The 17,006-nt window shown below is 38.3% G+C and overlaps 1 long non-coding RNA gene across 1 annotated transcript; it reads left to right on the top strand.

Annotated features, from left to right (window-relative positions):
* The first annotated feature begins 15,855 nt into the window (after window positions 1–15,855).
* Window positions 15,856–16,251, top strand: LOC109185324. Its single transcript, XR_002054963.1, has 2 exons — window positions 15,856–15,939; window positions 16,029–16,251. It is a non-coding gene; the product is annotated as an uncharacterized LOC109185324 (long non-coding RNA).
* Window positions 16,252–17,006: the final 755 nt, after the last annotated feature.

The raw sequence follows: 17,006 nt of genomic DNA, 5'->3' as shown, positions 1-17,006 counted from the left end.
ATGTGGAATCTACTGAGCGCATTGCTCTTCGAAGCTCTTGGGCTCTTCTTCTAGGACTAATTGACATTTGAGCTGATCGCAAAGTTCATTTAGATCTTTCAACTCAGTTACATATGTTAAGAAGTCAAAGCCAAAGCTTTTCTCAACTCTAGGCCTTTTGCTCCTCCTTGGCTCCTCAGAGTTGGTTGGAAAGCGGGGAAATATATTATGCGTATCTTGAAGTCTATCAACAGGTGAATCATTAGCATTCTTTAACGGAAATATGTGTTCAAAGAATATGACATCTCTAGATTCACACATAACACGATTTTCCAAACACATAAATCTGTATGATGCGCTATTTTCGGCATACCCTACAAAAACGACATCTAAAGTTTTAGGTCCTAAGTTGGGCCTTTTGAAGGATGGTAATCCTACTTTGGCCAAGCAGCCCCATACCTTTAGGTATTTGAGATTTGGAGCGTGCCCTTTCCAGAGCTCATAAGGGGTTTTTTCAAACCCTTTGTGCGGGACTCTATTTAAAATATGGTTTGCTGTTAGAACAGCTTCTCCCCGCAAGGAGTCTAGTGCACCAGAACTGATTAACATTGCGTTGATCATTTCTTTGAGTGTTCTATTTTTCCTTTCGGCAATGCCATTCTGTTGCGGGGTATAAGGGGCAGTTACTTCATGAATAATGCCCGAGGATTCACACAGAGATCTCAAAGTATTGGATTCATATTTTCCCCCTCTATCGGAGCGGAGCCATTTAATTTTCTTGTCTAACTGATTTTCTACTTCACTTTTAAAGACTATAAATTTTTCTTTGGCTTCATCTTTTGTTCTTAGTAAATATACTTTTGAGAATCGGGAGAAATCATCAATTGAATGTAATATAATACCGTTTTCCACCTCTACTTTTAGTAGTTTTAAAGTCAGCTAAATCGGTGTGAATTAATTCTAATACAGATGTAACACGAGAATTCACATTTGAAAATGATTTTCTAGCAAATTTTGCTTCAGCACAGATTTCACATTGTGTACATGCATCATTAGACAAATTTGGCAACAAGTTCATGCTTCTCATTCTATTTAAACATTTTGTGCCAACATGTCTTAACCTACCATGCCACATATCTAAAGAAACAGTAATGTAAGCAGAAGAAGAAGCATTGTTATTAATGTTTTGAACATGCCAAGCTGGGATGTGGTTTTCAATACCAATTACATCAGAATGCTTTCTAACTACTGTAACATCTAGTACAAAAAGCCATCCACGCAAGTATCCCTTACCCAAAAAAAATCTATGTCTGGTCATGACCATTCGATCAGACTCGAAAACCAATTTAATTCCGGCCTTATTAAGCAGGCCTACAGAAATCAGGTTTCTACGAAGGGAGGGAACAAAGAGCACATTTTGTAAAATTAATTGTTTCCCAGACCTGAGCATTATTTCTACTTTTCCTCTACCACATACCTAGGATACGCTGGAGTTCCCCATGAACACTTGTTCACCTCCAGTGATTGGCTCGAACTCTTTGAACATGTCTTTATTGTTGCAGAAGTGGCGTGACGCTCCTGTGTCTACGACCCACTCGTCTAGATCTTCCACCGTGTTAGCCTCGGTTATTACTGCTGCTATTTTGTCTGAGTTATCTGCATCTTCCACTATGTGAGCTTGGCTTTTAGGCCCTTCAGTGGATGGCTTTTGAGTGTTATGACTCGTGCTTCCTTTGTGGTGGTAGCATTGGGCAGCACGATGGCCACGTTTACCACAAACGTAACACTCCCCAGAACTTTTCCCCTTTTTCTGAATTTGGCCACTTTTGACACGATTATTGTTGTTGTTGGTTTTGAAATTCTTCCTTTGGTTTCTACTGTTTTCATCAGCTTTAGGCTTGTTAAAGCCTGCATTAGTTTTAACAACATTTGCTTTAAAATTACCTGTAGGGGCTACAGTGCTGTGAACTAGACGGTTCTCTTCTTCAATGTTGAGACTATTGATTAGCTATTGCAAGGTATAGTTGCGTCGATCGTGCTTCATTTTGTTCTTAAAGTCTACCCATGACTCGGGCAGCTTGTCAACTAGTGAATCACACAGGACAACGTCATTGACTTCACCTCCTTTTGCCTTCATGTCTGCAACGAGGTTTTCAAATTTGTGTACCTGACCAACAATTGGTTTGGTATCTGTCATCATGAAGTGCAACCATCGTCCTACTGCATATTTCCTTCTTCCTGCATCGTCACCACCATACTTTTCCTTAAGTAAGTCCCAGACTACCTTTGCTGACTTATGCTTTGAGAACATGTCAAACAAAGGATCTGAGATGCGTTGGAGTATGGCAGTGCGAGCAGTCTTGTTGTCTTTTTCGTTTTTCGCACGAACAGCCTGGGATACTGAGGAAGGCTCTGTTGATGTCGACTTGGGATCCTTGGACATTGCTGTCGAGTTTGGATCAGTAGAGTCGTCAGAAGCCGTTATCTGAGTATCCTTCTGGGCAGATGAGGCTGGGGACTGCTTGTCAGCCACGACGAATTTTGTAGGATCTTCGATTATAACATAATCGACGTCTTTTGATTCCAGTAGCATCACCAGTTTCGCGAACCATCTTTTATAGTTCAGACCTCCAGTTAGAGGTTGAATAGGCGTGACATCAGAGGCGTGATTTGTCTCTTGAGCCATTGTTGAATTCGCAGAGTAAAGATTTTTAATTGTTGGATTTTGAGGACGAAAACAACAATGTTGTATGTAACAGTACTTTGAATATGGCTGTATTGCGTGAGTGGAAATGGGAATTGTAGGTTGCTGTGTTGTGTTGTAACACTACCCTAAAAACCTTTACGACCAGGGAATCGCAAGTTTTCGACAGGTAAGCACAGAACAACAAAGCTCAAGTGATGTATCAGTTCGGAAAAAAAGGATGCTCACAACGATGGGGAAGGGAGGTTTATATATTGGAAGCTATAACCGCCCAGCCCCTCTCAGCCATAGAGACAGTGCGAAAAGAGTGGAGTGTGGACAAGACCAACGCTTTGTTCGCTCACGTTCTGTAGTTTAGAAAGAAGAGCGGACAAGGTGATCTGTTATCCCACAAAAATAGAAACTTTAACCCCACCACACCGCGCATGCGAACCGAGCCGGGCGGGCGGCGACGGTGACGCGCGCGTGGTTTCCCCTTATTTCCCTCCATAACACTTCAAGCCTTGTCAAAGGAGTTGGTGTTTAAAAGGTGAGAAAAGATAGGCTAGCTTTCCAATGAGGGATACTTAGTAAAGACACCTTCTAATGCCTTTGCCTCATTAATGTTCCCAACAGTTGCACCCACGGGCGGAACAGCGAGCGGAGAGCCTACCTCCGTTCCACCCGCGGGAACGAGGTGGATGGTGGCGGGGGGAGCCACAGGTGGCTGCCTCCCCGTGGTTCCACCCGCTGGTACATGTGTATGGGGGTGGCGGGTGGTTGACCACCCACCGTTCTGCCCACTGGTACGTGATGTTTTGGACTCCGTTTTGTTGAATCGTTGTGCAATTGTGTGTCTCATTTAATGTTTCGTATGTCTAGAACGATGTCCTAAGCAACCATGATAGGATTATGAGTCTTGAATCATGTTTAAAGGTCCAACTTTGTGAATCGTTGGATTAATGTGAAGTCTTGATGTTCGTTTGAACCGTTATGTCTATCTTAATTGATGTGCATGCTAGTTATGATGTTGTTGATACTAGTATGTGTTTGTTCATTCGTTCTCAATGAAGATTGGTAACTTGTATTCACCAATCATTGAAATCTTTGGATTGAAGCCTATCGTTATTGTGACATTGTATTGAATGTTCCTTTCATTTCTATCCTTGAAGTCTTTCGATTGAATCTCTTGTTGTGATCTTGTACATATGTTGTACCCTATTGTTGATTCCTTGATTGGGCTATTGATGAGCCTCAATCCTCTATGTCAATGACTATGTGTTATGATTAAAAGCTGGCGAATATGAGCTGCGTGCTCAAAATGATTGGCAGGATACTATCACGTGATACGTATTATTATATTATTATGACATTGCGATGTGTATGAAAAGCTGGCGGAAAAGTAGGCGGGGAGCAATGGCTCCGGAGGGATAAGGTTGGTGGAGTACAGGGTGGCCTGGAGGTACAGGTTGGAACTGTTATAAGGATGAAGTGGTGTAAGGTTGGAACATGGTATAAGGTTGGAAATGGCCATTGGTTGCGATCTTTGACTTTCATTTGCTATGAGCATGTATTCATGTTATCCTTCACGTTATGATGTTACCTTGATTGATATTGATGATCATATGTTTTTGGTGATTTTGTTGTTCTTAACGTTGTATTGACCTCTTGATTTATCGTATGATGGTCGGTTGATTGAGAGTGTTCTATGATGAGTTATACATTGTTTCTACTCCTTGTTTTAAAGCTAAAGTTGCTAAGTTATATCTATGTATTCCAAGTCTCAAATGATTTTCTTATATCTATACTATATTGTACTCAACGAGTAGTGGTGGGTTACTTAGCATTATTCACTAACGGGTGCTACCCCCCTTATGTTTTACAGGTACAGAGTATACCGTTGTGAGCGCGCTAGATGAAGACGTAGTTAGCGTAGCTCTCTCTGTATCCTTTAGTTTAGACTTGTGGCCTGTGAGCCTTAGACTTGTGAATTGTTGAATTATTGTAGGATTTTGATATTTAGTACTTGGTTTCAAGCCTGTGCATCTATAGATTAGATAGATGTGGCATAGCACTTTCCGATTGACTTTTAACTTTCGCAACTTTTAATGCTTAATGTTTAGTTTTATCTCTATCTTTAGGCTTTAATTACCTTTGTTATTGCCTAAAATCAGGGGTGTTACACATAATATATGCCCACATGGGTAGCTCAACTGGTCATAGGGGTGAAGTTTAGGAAGAATGATCAAGGATCGAGTCTCACCAGTGGCAGGGGATCAACAAAACTACAAAAAAAAAAAAAAAAAAAAAAAAAACTGAGCCTCTATCAAGGCTATCACTATCAGAGCCGCCTCTATCAAGGCCATCACTGTAACACCCCGAAATTTTGAAACTTTTAAAACTTATATAACAAAGGTCAATTCTCATTAAATCCCAAAACAGAGTAATACTAAATGTACGAGTGCGGGGTGCTATGCCACATCTGAGCTGGAGAACTCAAATGCACAGGCTAAACTAACTAAATCCTCAATACATCATCATGGCACGCAGGCCTAAAGGAAAACTATCTATCTACTCCAAGTTCTTCTAGCGCGCTCCAGGAGCTAATCATCTGTGCCTGAAAGCCAAATATATCTGTTCAGCGAATGATGCCGGTAACCCACTCCAATGCGTTGAAATACATTATAGATAGATATATGAAAATCATTTTGAAGCAGGAAGATATATTCTTAAGAGACTCTAGTTTTAAAACCAGGAATGGACTCAGCAAATAGGGGTAAGCACAATATTCAATAATAACAGTTAAGGAATCATCATAAAGAATACGCAACTAAGGCCACAATCTATTTCCACATCAATCATATCATCATTCAATCATCATTTGTGACACTCAATCACACTGAGCTGGCGCCACGGGACCAATCGCATGCCCCGAACATGAGGGTTAGTGCATATAGCACTAACACGGCCCCGCATCACCCTACCTCATACCGCAGCATGAAGGGAGTTGATCGCAACCAACCCTATAAAGACCGCTGACGAACTCAACGTCGGACCACAATCCTACACACCGCTGACGCGCCCAGTCAGTGGACTGTGATCCCCTTTACAAGGGGGGACATACGACCCTACACACCGTTGACGGGCACAGTCGGTGCACCGTAGCGGATCAAACCCTACACACCACTGAGAGACTCAGTCGGTGGGCGAAGATCCTCGGAGACTACGACCCTACACACCGCTGGCCCATCACTCGATGGATCGCAGCCAGCCGTAGCCCTACACACTGCCTGATTACTCAGGTCGGTGGACTACAGCCTTCCTCGGGTTTATTGGCCCTACACACCGCCTGGCGCATCCAGTTTGGTGGGTCATCGTACCCGAGGCCCATGTGGACCACAGCCCAAGAAGTGAATCACTGACCGCAACCAGGAGGATGAACCGCAGCTCATAAGTAACCATCAGTGGACCGCAGCCCTATATAATATTTATATACCTAACCGATCGCAACCGGCCTGGTTAACAGTTGGGATGGTTCTCAACCCATCCAACTGCCCGTATAGCCAATTTGATCGCAACCAAATTGGGGAATCATGCATCACATAACACACAATAGCACATAGTAGCACATAATAGCACATTGGGAAGGGGAAGACACACAAATAAGCTTATGTGTGATCATTCACATACTAAGAATAGTCCTAAGGGATTCATACGACTTCCACCTAGGTCAACGGGTTACCGATTCAACTAGCATGCAATCCCTAAGACTCTTTTATCCTACGAACGGTACCCAAAACATCAAACTAGACTCAAGCACGACAAACGGGGTCCATTGGGACACCACGGGGGAATGGGGAACATCAAGCGGGGAAGCCGAAGACCCGGGGTGGGTACGGACCAGCGGGTAGCCGGTGGGTGAGGGTCACCCGCCGGCTGCCCGCCGGAGATCATCGCCCGGGCAGCGGGTTGCCGGCGGGCGAATGCCTGCCCGCTGCCTGGCGGTGATTTTCGGGCAGCGGGTAGGTGGCGGGTACCCCTACCCCCACCTACCCCCCACTGACTCTTTCATCACAATTGCGTCCCGGGATCCTTTGTGGAACTCGAAACCATGCTTAGACACTTTTAAACGCAATTAACGACACCACGTAGGCAATTAATGGATCAGAAGCAAGAATCACATATAGATCATCCTATTACGACTTCTAAACATAAACAACACCCGAACATGTGAATTTCCACCCAAATATATATCAAGAACATTATAACTCAAATTCCCAATCCACCCTAGGGCTCTAATCCCTCCCAAATCATCAAGATCACAATTTATCTTTAACATCAAGAAATACCAAGATTTGTCAAGAATCATCACATCAATATCAATGACCTATTTTCAACATCAAGATCACCAAGATTATCAAGAATACACATAAATCATCTTATCAATCATCAAGAATATATCACAAATAGCATAGAGGAATAAATCAAGACACAAGCATATGGAAGGAGGCCAAGGAAGGAGATTATAGCGAAGAAAATAGGTTTTGTTGAGACATGGGTTACCTCTTAGCCTTAATTAATTTCCTTGCTATGAAGGGTCTTTCTTTAGGATTTCTTCTTTCTTGATTTCTCCTAAGGGAATTCTTGGAACTTCTTGTGTGGTGAGAGATTATTGTGGTGTGAGTTCTAGGTGCGTCCTATGTCCCTATTTATATAATTAAGAGTCCTAATTAGGGTCTAAGTGGCATGGGTTTGCTAATTCTATTTCTTATAGGACTAAGGGATTGGCTTTTAGGGATAAAGGCCCATGGACTATGGTGGACCCCTTTTTGACTAATTAATGGATTTTAATTCCCTTTTTAGGGTGGATGATAAATTAATTAATTTGGTTTAGGGGTCGTAACACGGGGTGTTACAATCACTATCAGAGCTTATAGTAATGTATATAACTGAGCCTCTATCAGAAGCTATGTCAACCTCTATCAAAATTTAAGTCTAATGTAAGTTTTATTTATCAGTTTATGTGTTTATTTATAAAAATAGATATAAAAAAAACTGAGCCTGTATCAAGGCTATCACTATCAGAGCCGCCTCTATCAAGGCCATCACTATCAGAGCTTATAGTGACCTATTTAACTGAGCCTCTATCAGAGCTATGTCAGCCTCTATCAAAACTTAAGTCTAATGTAAGTTTTATTTATCAGTTTATTTGTTTATTTATAAAAATAGATATAACACTTTAATTTAATATATTTAGGAAAATTTTGGTGCTAAAGGACAATAATTTGCAGGCTACCCACATTCTATACCGGTTACGAGGTATTTACATATCATGTTATGAAATCAAGAATAGTCTACCTCAGAGGCTTTGGGAGTACTCTGCGTTCTGCAGAGATTATATCCTTGCCATATCGAGTTATCAGTATAGGAAATTTATAATAATTTATAGGAGTTTTTAAGGATTCATTGAATTTGTCGTATTGTACTTATAATAGAGAAACGAGAAATTACATTCGAGATTTTGGCATCTGCACAACATTTGATTATCTTTATCGTGGTCACAAGGCGGCAAAGCCTCGATCCACTGATAAGGTAAGCACGTAAAAATATAATTAATTAATTACTTAATTAATTTTAATTAACACTATAATTTAAATATTTTACAGTTTTCAAAACATTAATGTGAGAAATTTGTACAACTAGAGACAGCTATAGATGAGAATAAAATACTAACATAAATAAGGAGAAGTCCAATTGTAGGATTGGTATGCAGAGATAATAGTCCAATAGAGGTTCGTGCTGATGTAAATTTATTTATGTGTTTATCTATAACTATTTATTTATATTTATTTATTTTAATATGTTTAGAAAATTTATTAAACTAGTGAAACAATTAAATTGAGAGGACATTTCATATTGATTATGGGATATGCCATTATAGGTGGTATTCCGTGTTGTGAAGGCAAGAACAGCTAGGTTATCTATTGCGCAGCTCAAGGATACGACATGATAGTCCGCGTGTCATGCCTTAGGTAGTAGTTTTTAAATTAGCATATATTGAAACTGCGAAAAGTTCTAATAAGGGTTTAGCTAAGGGAAGAAGGATCATATGGTGAAGAAAAAACCAGCAATTGAGTCAAATGTTTTTTCTATGTTGTTTTTACTTACTTTTCCTCAAAGAAAAACTATAACAAAATTGAGCCTCTATCAGAGCTTATAGTGACGTATGTAAGGTAACTGAGCCTTTATCAGAGCTATGCCAACCTCTATCAAAGCTTAAGTATAATGTAAGTTTTATTTATGTATTTATTTATTACAATAAATATAACACTTTAGTTTAATATATTTATAGTAAAATTTTGGTGCTAGAGAAAATTAGGAGACCATCCACATTCTATACTGATTACGAGGTATGACGTAACCATGTTATGAAATCAATAAAGGATATGGTATTATAGCATACCAGATAGCTGGTTTGCTATGTCTACCTCAAAGGCTTGGCGAGCACTTTGCATTGTGGAGTGATTATATCCCGGCCAAATCTTCACTACAGGAAATTTATATAATTCACAGGAGTTTCTTTAGGATTCACACGAGATTTTAGAAAATTTGCTTTATCATACTTCAAATAGAGGAGTAGGAAATTATATTCAAGATTTTGGCATCTGCACAGCATTAGACTATCCTTATCGTGGTCACAATGAGACAAAGCCTCGATCAACCCAAAAGGTAAGCACGTAAAAATGTAATTAATTAATTATTTAATTAACACTATAATTTAAATTTCAAAACATAAATGCGAAAATTTTTGGCAATTAAAAATTGCTACAGATGAAATTGAAATACTAGATGAAATAAGGAAAGTCCAATTGTAGAATTGGTATGTGGAGATGATAGTCTAGCAAAGTTTCGTGCTGATGTAAATTTATTTATTTATTTATGTATAACAATTAATTTATAACTATTTGTGTTAATATCTTTAGGAAGTTTATGATTATAGTGAAAATATTAAATTTAGAGGATATTGTGTATTGATTATAGTAATTTTTAAATCAGCATATATTGAACACCCGAAAACTCCTAATAAGGGTTTAGTTAGGGGAAGAAGATCATATGGTGAAGAGCAAAACCAGAAATTGAATCAATTTTTGCTTCTATATTATTTTATTTGCTTTTCATCAAACAAAATTACAACAAAACTGAGCCTCTATCAGAGCTTATAGTACGTAGGTAACTGAGTCTCTATCAGAGCTATGGCAGCATCTATCTGAGCTTAAGTCTAATGTAAGTTTTTATTTATCTGTTTATGTATTTTATTTATTAAAATAAATATACCACTTTTGTTTAATATATTTAGGAAATTTTTTTGTACTAAAGGAGAAAAATTTGAGAGCCACCCATTCTATATTGACTACGGGGTATGGCATATCATGTTATGAAATCAATAATAGTTGATGGGTTCATAGGTAACTAAAGGGTATGGCATTATAGCATACCAGTTAGATGTTTTGCTATGTCAACCTCAGAGGCTGGCTTTGGGAGCACTAAGCGTTGTGCAGAGATTATATCCCTACCAAATGGAGTTATCAGTACAGAAAATTTAAGATAATTCATAGGAATTTATTAACAATTCACACAAGATTTTTGAGAATTTATCGTATTGTACTTCAAATAGAGGAGCAAGATATTACATTCGAGTTTCTGGCATCTGCACAACTTTTGACTATTCTTATCATGGTCACAAGCCGGCAAAGCCTCGATGCACCAATAAGGTAAACACGTAAAAATGTAATTAATTAATTATTTATTTAATTTTAATTAACATTATAATTTAAATATTTTTTAATTTTTAAAACATAAATGGGAAAATTTTTGGCAAATAAAAACCGCTGAAAATAAAATACTAGCAGAAATAAGGAGAAGTCCAATTGCAGGATTGGTATACGGAATGATAGTCTAACAGAGCTTTGTGCTGATGTGAATTTATTTATTTATTTATTTTTCTATAACAATTCATTTATAACTATTTGTGTTAATATCTTTAGAAAATTTATGATCCTAGTGAAGGAATTAAATTGAGAAGACATTCCGTATTAATTATGAGATATGCGACTATAGGTGGTAATCCGTGTTTTTAAGTTAACAACAACTGGGTATCTGTTGGGCAGCTCAAGGACACAGCATGATAGCTCGGCGTGCCATGCCTAGGTAGTAGTTTTTAAATCAGCATATATTGAACCTCCGAAAACTCCTTATAAGAGTTTAGTTAGGGGAAAATGATCATATGGTGAAGAGCAAAACCAGAAATTGAATCAATTGTTTCTTCTACATTGTTTTACTTGCTTTTCATCAAACAAAATTACAACAAAACTGAGCCTCTATCAGAGCTTATAGTATGTATATAACTGAGTCTCTATCAGAGCTATGGCAGCATCTATCTAAGCTTAAGTCTAATGTAAATTTTATTTATCTGTTTCTGTATTTTATTTATTAAAATAAATATAACACTTTTTTTTAATATATTTAGTAAATTTTTGGTACTATAGGAGAAGAATTTTGGAGCTACCCACATTCTATATTGATTACGGGGTATGGCATATCATGTCTGGCCTTGTTACGGTAAGATATAATAGGCGTCCTACCAAGTAACGATACCGAGAGGCATCAACAAGAGCCCCATCACAATCAGCACATAGTTTATGATTTTGCTCAATGGGGAAAGCACTTGGGCGAAATGCTTCCAATCCACCCTCAGCTAATATGTCACGCGCATATTTACGTTGGCTTAAAACCAGTCCATGGCGAGTTCAAGCGACCCCAATGCCAAGGAAAAAATTAATGGAACCCAAATCTTTGATTCCAAATTTATCATTAAGGGGAAGGCCTTAAAGGTGTGTATCTTTCCTTTGTCATTGGCAACTAAGAGCACATCATCGACATAAATGAGGGCAGCCACATAACTAGTACCTTGTGAGTATATGAATAAGGAGTGATCAGGATGAGATTGAGTAAAACCCACACTGAGGAGAGCTGTAGTGAATTTATGGTACCAGTTTCGAGATGCTTAGTAGAGACTATATAAAGATTTCTTAAGCTTACATACTCGTGTTTGCAAAGCCTTGGGGAACATGCATGTATACATCTTCATGAAGGTCGCCATGGAGGAAAGCATTATTGACATCAAGTTGTTGAATTTCCCAACCTTTCTTAACTGTTACTGCCAACAAACAGCGAACGGTGACCAATTTCGCAACGGGAGCGAATGTCTCGTGAAAATCTACACCCTCAACTTGGGAAAAGCCTTTGGCAACAAGGCGAGCTTTATAGCGTTTTACCTCCCCATTTAGTTTGAATGTTATTTTGTAGACCCATTTAGAAGCGATGGCCTTCTTCCCGGGTGGTAGGGATACAATTTCCCACGTTCCATTTTGTTCAAGAGCTTGAATGTCCCTTTGCATGGCTTCACGCTAATAGGAATGGCAAACTGCATGAGAAAAGTGCTTAGACTCATCATGATTTGTGATGGCCGTCAAAAAAACACGACGTGAGTTTGAAAATTTATCATAAACAACAAAAGAGGATAACAGATTATACCATGTTGTTAGTAAGACATTTTGACGACTTGTTGAGAGATTGAGGTAACTCAACTTGAAAATGTGCTAAATGAGCAGGTTGACGGCGTTCCCATTGGCTACGACGGGGAGCAAGAATTTCTGTTAGCCGTTGGAGATGAGCTGATTATTTCTAGTGAGCTTGGTGATGCAGAAGCAGTGGGTTGTGGATCATGTGTGGTTTCAAGAGTAGCTAGGGAACTTGGTCCATCCGTCTGTGTGATATCCTCCTTTTGAATGGGTGTGCCTTCTCTACATGTTTCAAAGTTTGCAGGATATTCATCATCAATTATCCTAGGTTGAGAGTGAGTGGTAGAAGTGTGGTTTAGATCAATGGTTTGATTTCTGCAAGGAAAAATATCTTCCAAGAAAACAACATCTCGAGATACAAGAAACTTTTGATCTGTAATGTTATAAAGCTTATATCCTTTATGTCCACCAGGGTCACCAACAAAAATGCATAGGTGACTACGAGCTTGAAATTTATCATTATCATGAAAAGTGCTCATAATCCGCAATTTTACTAAAAATAATTTCAAATGGTGTCTTGTGACTAATTGCTCGGGATGGGAATCTGTTGATAATATAAACTGCAGAAAGAATACATTCTCCCCAAAATTTAATGGGTAGATTGGATTGAAATCGGAATACACGAGCAATTTCAAGTTTTTGTCTGTGTTTGCGTTCTGCTACTCCATTTTGCTGAGGAGTACCCACACAAGAAATTCTACACCATTATCTGTACGAATTTGCTTAACACGTTTACCAAACTGTGTTTCAACCATTTTGCAAAAAGAAATAAGATGGAGTTTAACTTTGAGATTTATATTTTAGTAAATAAACCCAAACACCTCTACTATAGTCATCCACAATTGTGAGAAAATAATGAGTCCACATGAGGACGGTGTACGATAACCACCCCAAATGTCACAATGCACCAATTCAAAACAAGATGTAGTTTTAATGTGACTAACAGGAAATGGTAAACGAGTTTGTTTTGAACGCATGCAAGAGTCACAAAAAGAAATTCTATCACATTATTATTGAAATTAAATAATGTTCAGATTTTCTCACTAGGGGCATGACCCAAACGTCGATGCCAAAGTTTGATGTCCTTAGTCTTAGATTGTGCAGTGGCCGCCATGGTTGGTATCATTGTTGGTTCCAAACAGTATAAGCCGTCACGTAGCCTACCCATTCCAATCAACTTCTTCGAGCGTAAGTCCTGCATGACACAGAAATTGGGAAAGAATATTAATATAGAATTAAAATCTCTAGTTAATTGCACAACAGATAATAAATTGCATTTGAAATCAGGTATGTTTAAAACTCCATTGATTTTAATTCCATTGGGAAAGGTAGCTTGTCCTATATTTTCAATAGGTACTTTGTCACCATTCGGAATGGTCACTGGGTAACTCACTCAACCTTCTTCAATTTTATTTAGACAAAAGAGTTGGATTATTGACAATGTGATCTATGGCTCCAGAATCAATAACCCATGTTTCATCATGCTCTTGCTTACCCGCCATATTGACGGTGGGGTTCGCAGAGCTTTCACCTAATTTTCCAACCTCCGAATTCAGAAGTTGCATTAATTTACTCATTTGGTCTTGTGTTAACTTGGCTAAGGTTCCTTTTCCACTACCAACATGCGCAGCTTTCGGACCCATGGTTTGTCCGCAGTGATTGTTTCTTTCTCACGTTCCTTTGTGCCAATTAGCTGGGTAGCCAATTATTTCAAAACATTGTTCTTCTTTATGCCCAAATTTTCCACAATGACTACAAGTGGGCATATCCATTCGTTTATTCTTATTATATATGGGTTTCCCACGTGATTTTTCAACACGCCGATTTTGCACATGGAAGGCTGTCATCTCTGTTCCATGTTTAGTCATGGAGGAAACAAGCCGTTGTTGTTCATCTTCAAAGACCATGTGATAAGCAACACCAAGGCTTGGTATTTGCCTCGTGCCAAGAATTTGACTCTTCACTATATTAAATTCTTCATCAAGACCCATAAGAAAATCATAGAGTTGCTCCTTTTCACGCAATTCTATGTATTTCTTTGTTAAAATTGCACTTGCAACCTTGACAATTATACATGGGCAAAGGTGTTGTGCAATTCATCTCATCCCACAAGCTTTTAAGCTTGGTATATTATGCTGAAACAGTAGCTTTATCCTGGCGAAGAAGTGTTACTGCCCATCTGATTTCAGAGGCCCATGGCGCACTTTCACTAGTACAAAACAGGGCATAGGAGACTGGCATTTAGCTACTGTTTTTAAAAAACAGTAGTGTGTTCTTAATTCAAAAATTCACGGTGGCAATTTCGTAATAATTGATAGATTATCCACGACTGTTCTTAGCTGTAACGGGAGCAGATTGAAAATTTAAAATAACGCTTTTGGATTTCGCTACTGTTTCTAGTTGAAACAGTGGCGAAATAGAAAAATAAAACACCACCGTTTTTCTTTGAAACGGTGGTGGAAATTATTTTAAAAAAAATAATTAAAATTCTTTTTTATTTCGCCACTGTTACTTCTAGAAACAGTGGCGAAATATCAATTAAAAACCCTAGCTACGTACCCAGCCTGGCCAGGAGCAACGACAAACCACTGTTATGTACCCTAGCATCTCCTCCGATCCGACAAACGCCCGAACACTACACACTCATCTTCAACGGCGAACGCTGCCACAGCCGGCGAACGCCGCCGCAGCCAGCGAACGCCCTTTCCTCCGCCATAGCTGCGGACGCGAACGCCATCTCCAGAGCCCCAGCGACGACCGTCGCCTCCGCCCGCCATAGCCACCGTCTCCGCTCACTGAAAGTGGAAAAAGCAAGCAGGAACAGACAGTTGAGGGGATCAGCAATAAGGTTCCCCCTGAAATCAAATATATTTGGTAAGTCTTCTGATTTCTGATTTCTGATTTTGATTTATATAGTTTAGTTTATTTTTGGTTTGTGTCTGTCTGAAGCATCCATAAACTTGATTTATATAGTTTAGTTTATTTCTGTCTGAAGCAGGAACATCAACATTTTTGATTTATATAGAAGATTGTTAAGCGTAGCGTTAATTGACTGAAAACTGAAAATGCAAATGGTGTTTTAGTCAAGGAAACCGAGTAGCTGACTAGTAATCACAAACAATCTAAGGGCCGGGCAGAGATGGAAATTGAAAATAGATGTAATGTTTCTGAATTTCTTTCATTCTATTAATTAATCTGTAAATAACTTCCAGAATTGCAAATTTTATTAAACAATTTTGGCTGTGCTGTTGTAATTACAAAAAAAGTGTTGAGGCAGAAAGTTGGTTGGCAAAGAGGAAAATGGTTTTGGTGTTGGATTGAAAATTTTAGTTTTAGTTTTAGTATGAGTTGTTATTCAAGTGATGATAGTTATCCCCAAAACTAACTAGCAAGGAGTGTAAATAATGGATTGGATTGTAAGCCACTCGATTTGGGTTTCAGCATACACTGGCCCCTTGCCTTGCTCATCTCTTAATTCTTATCCTCACTGATATGAACTAGAAATAGGGACAGTGCGGCAACTCACAGCTTTTTCAGCAGATTACATTAACTGGAGATTATGAGTGTGGATATTATGTCATGCGATACATGTTTGATATCGTGACAAAATATTTATCTATTGATGATTTGGATAAGGTAAGTGAATTTAAATACAACTATGTATAGTACAGTTAAGTTATATTTTATTAATTAACATAAATTTGATTACTTAAATTTTTTTGTAGGCATTTGAAAGCGATAGTCCGTACTCCATCAATGACATAAATGAGATTCGGGAGCAATGGGCAAAATACTTCTTTTCGGAGTGCGTGTAACTTTTGTTTTATTGATAAATAGTTTTGTTTTGATGATAGTATTGTTTTGTGCATGTTTTGATGATATTATTATATTAAAGTGTAATCGAGGATATAAAGTAGTATTGTGTTTTGATGATAGTATTGTGTTCAAGTGCATTTTGTTAAAGTATTGATGATTGTTTTGTGTTAAAAGTATTGTAGTGTTTTTAGGATATTAAAGTGTGGTGATATAAAGTAGTGTATTGATAGATAAATTGTGTTGTGTAGGACTTTAACTGTAACAGGTACAAGAATTATTTAAAAAAAAAATAGTGAATTTAACAAAAATAAATTAAATAATTAAAAAAAAATTATTCCACGACTGTTTCTATGTTAAAACAGTCGCGGAAGACCACTGAATAAAGAAAATAAAAAATAAATAAAAATACAATTCGCGACTGTTTGGCATCAAGAACAGTCGCGAATTAATACCCAATTCGCGACTATTTCACAACAGTCGCGTAATGTCCGAGGCTTTTTGTGACGCTAGTATCTGCGATTGTTGTAGAACAGTAGCTAAATGTCATTTACAACAGTAGCAAATGATCAGATCTGTACTAGTGTTTCTTTGTCAAACCTCTCTTCTAGATCACACCATATATCTCTAGCAGTAGTAGTAAATCTAACGCTACCACGAATATCATTGTCCATGGCGATTTTAAGCCAACCTTTGACCATTGCATTGCACCGCATCCATTGCTGAAGATACGGTGAATCTGGCGTTGCCATAATAAGAGTTCCATCCACAAAACTCATTTTATTTTTTGTAAACAATGCATCACGCATATCATTCACCCATACACCATAATTTCCATCTCGTAATAACTCTGCAACGTAAACTTGTCCAAGAGAATCCGAGGCATGTAG

This window comes from Ipomoea nil, unplaced genomic scaffold (assembly GCF_001879475.1).
Source record: "Ipomoea nil cultivar Tokyo-kokei standard unplaced genomic scaffold, Asagao_1.1 scaffold1317, whole genome shotgun sequence".
Taxonomy (NCBI): Eukaryota; Viridiplantae; Streptophyta; class Magnoliopsida; order Solanales; family Convolvulaceae; genus Ipomoea; species Ipomoea nil.
Note: the sequence above shows the minus strand (reverse complement) of the source record. Positions and strands in the feature narration are given on the sequence as shown.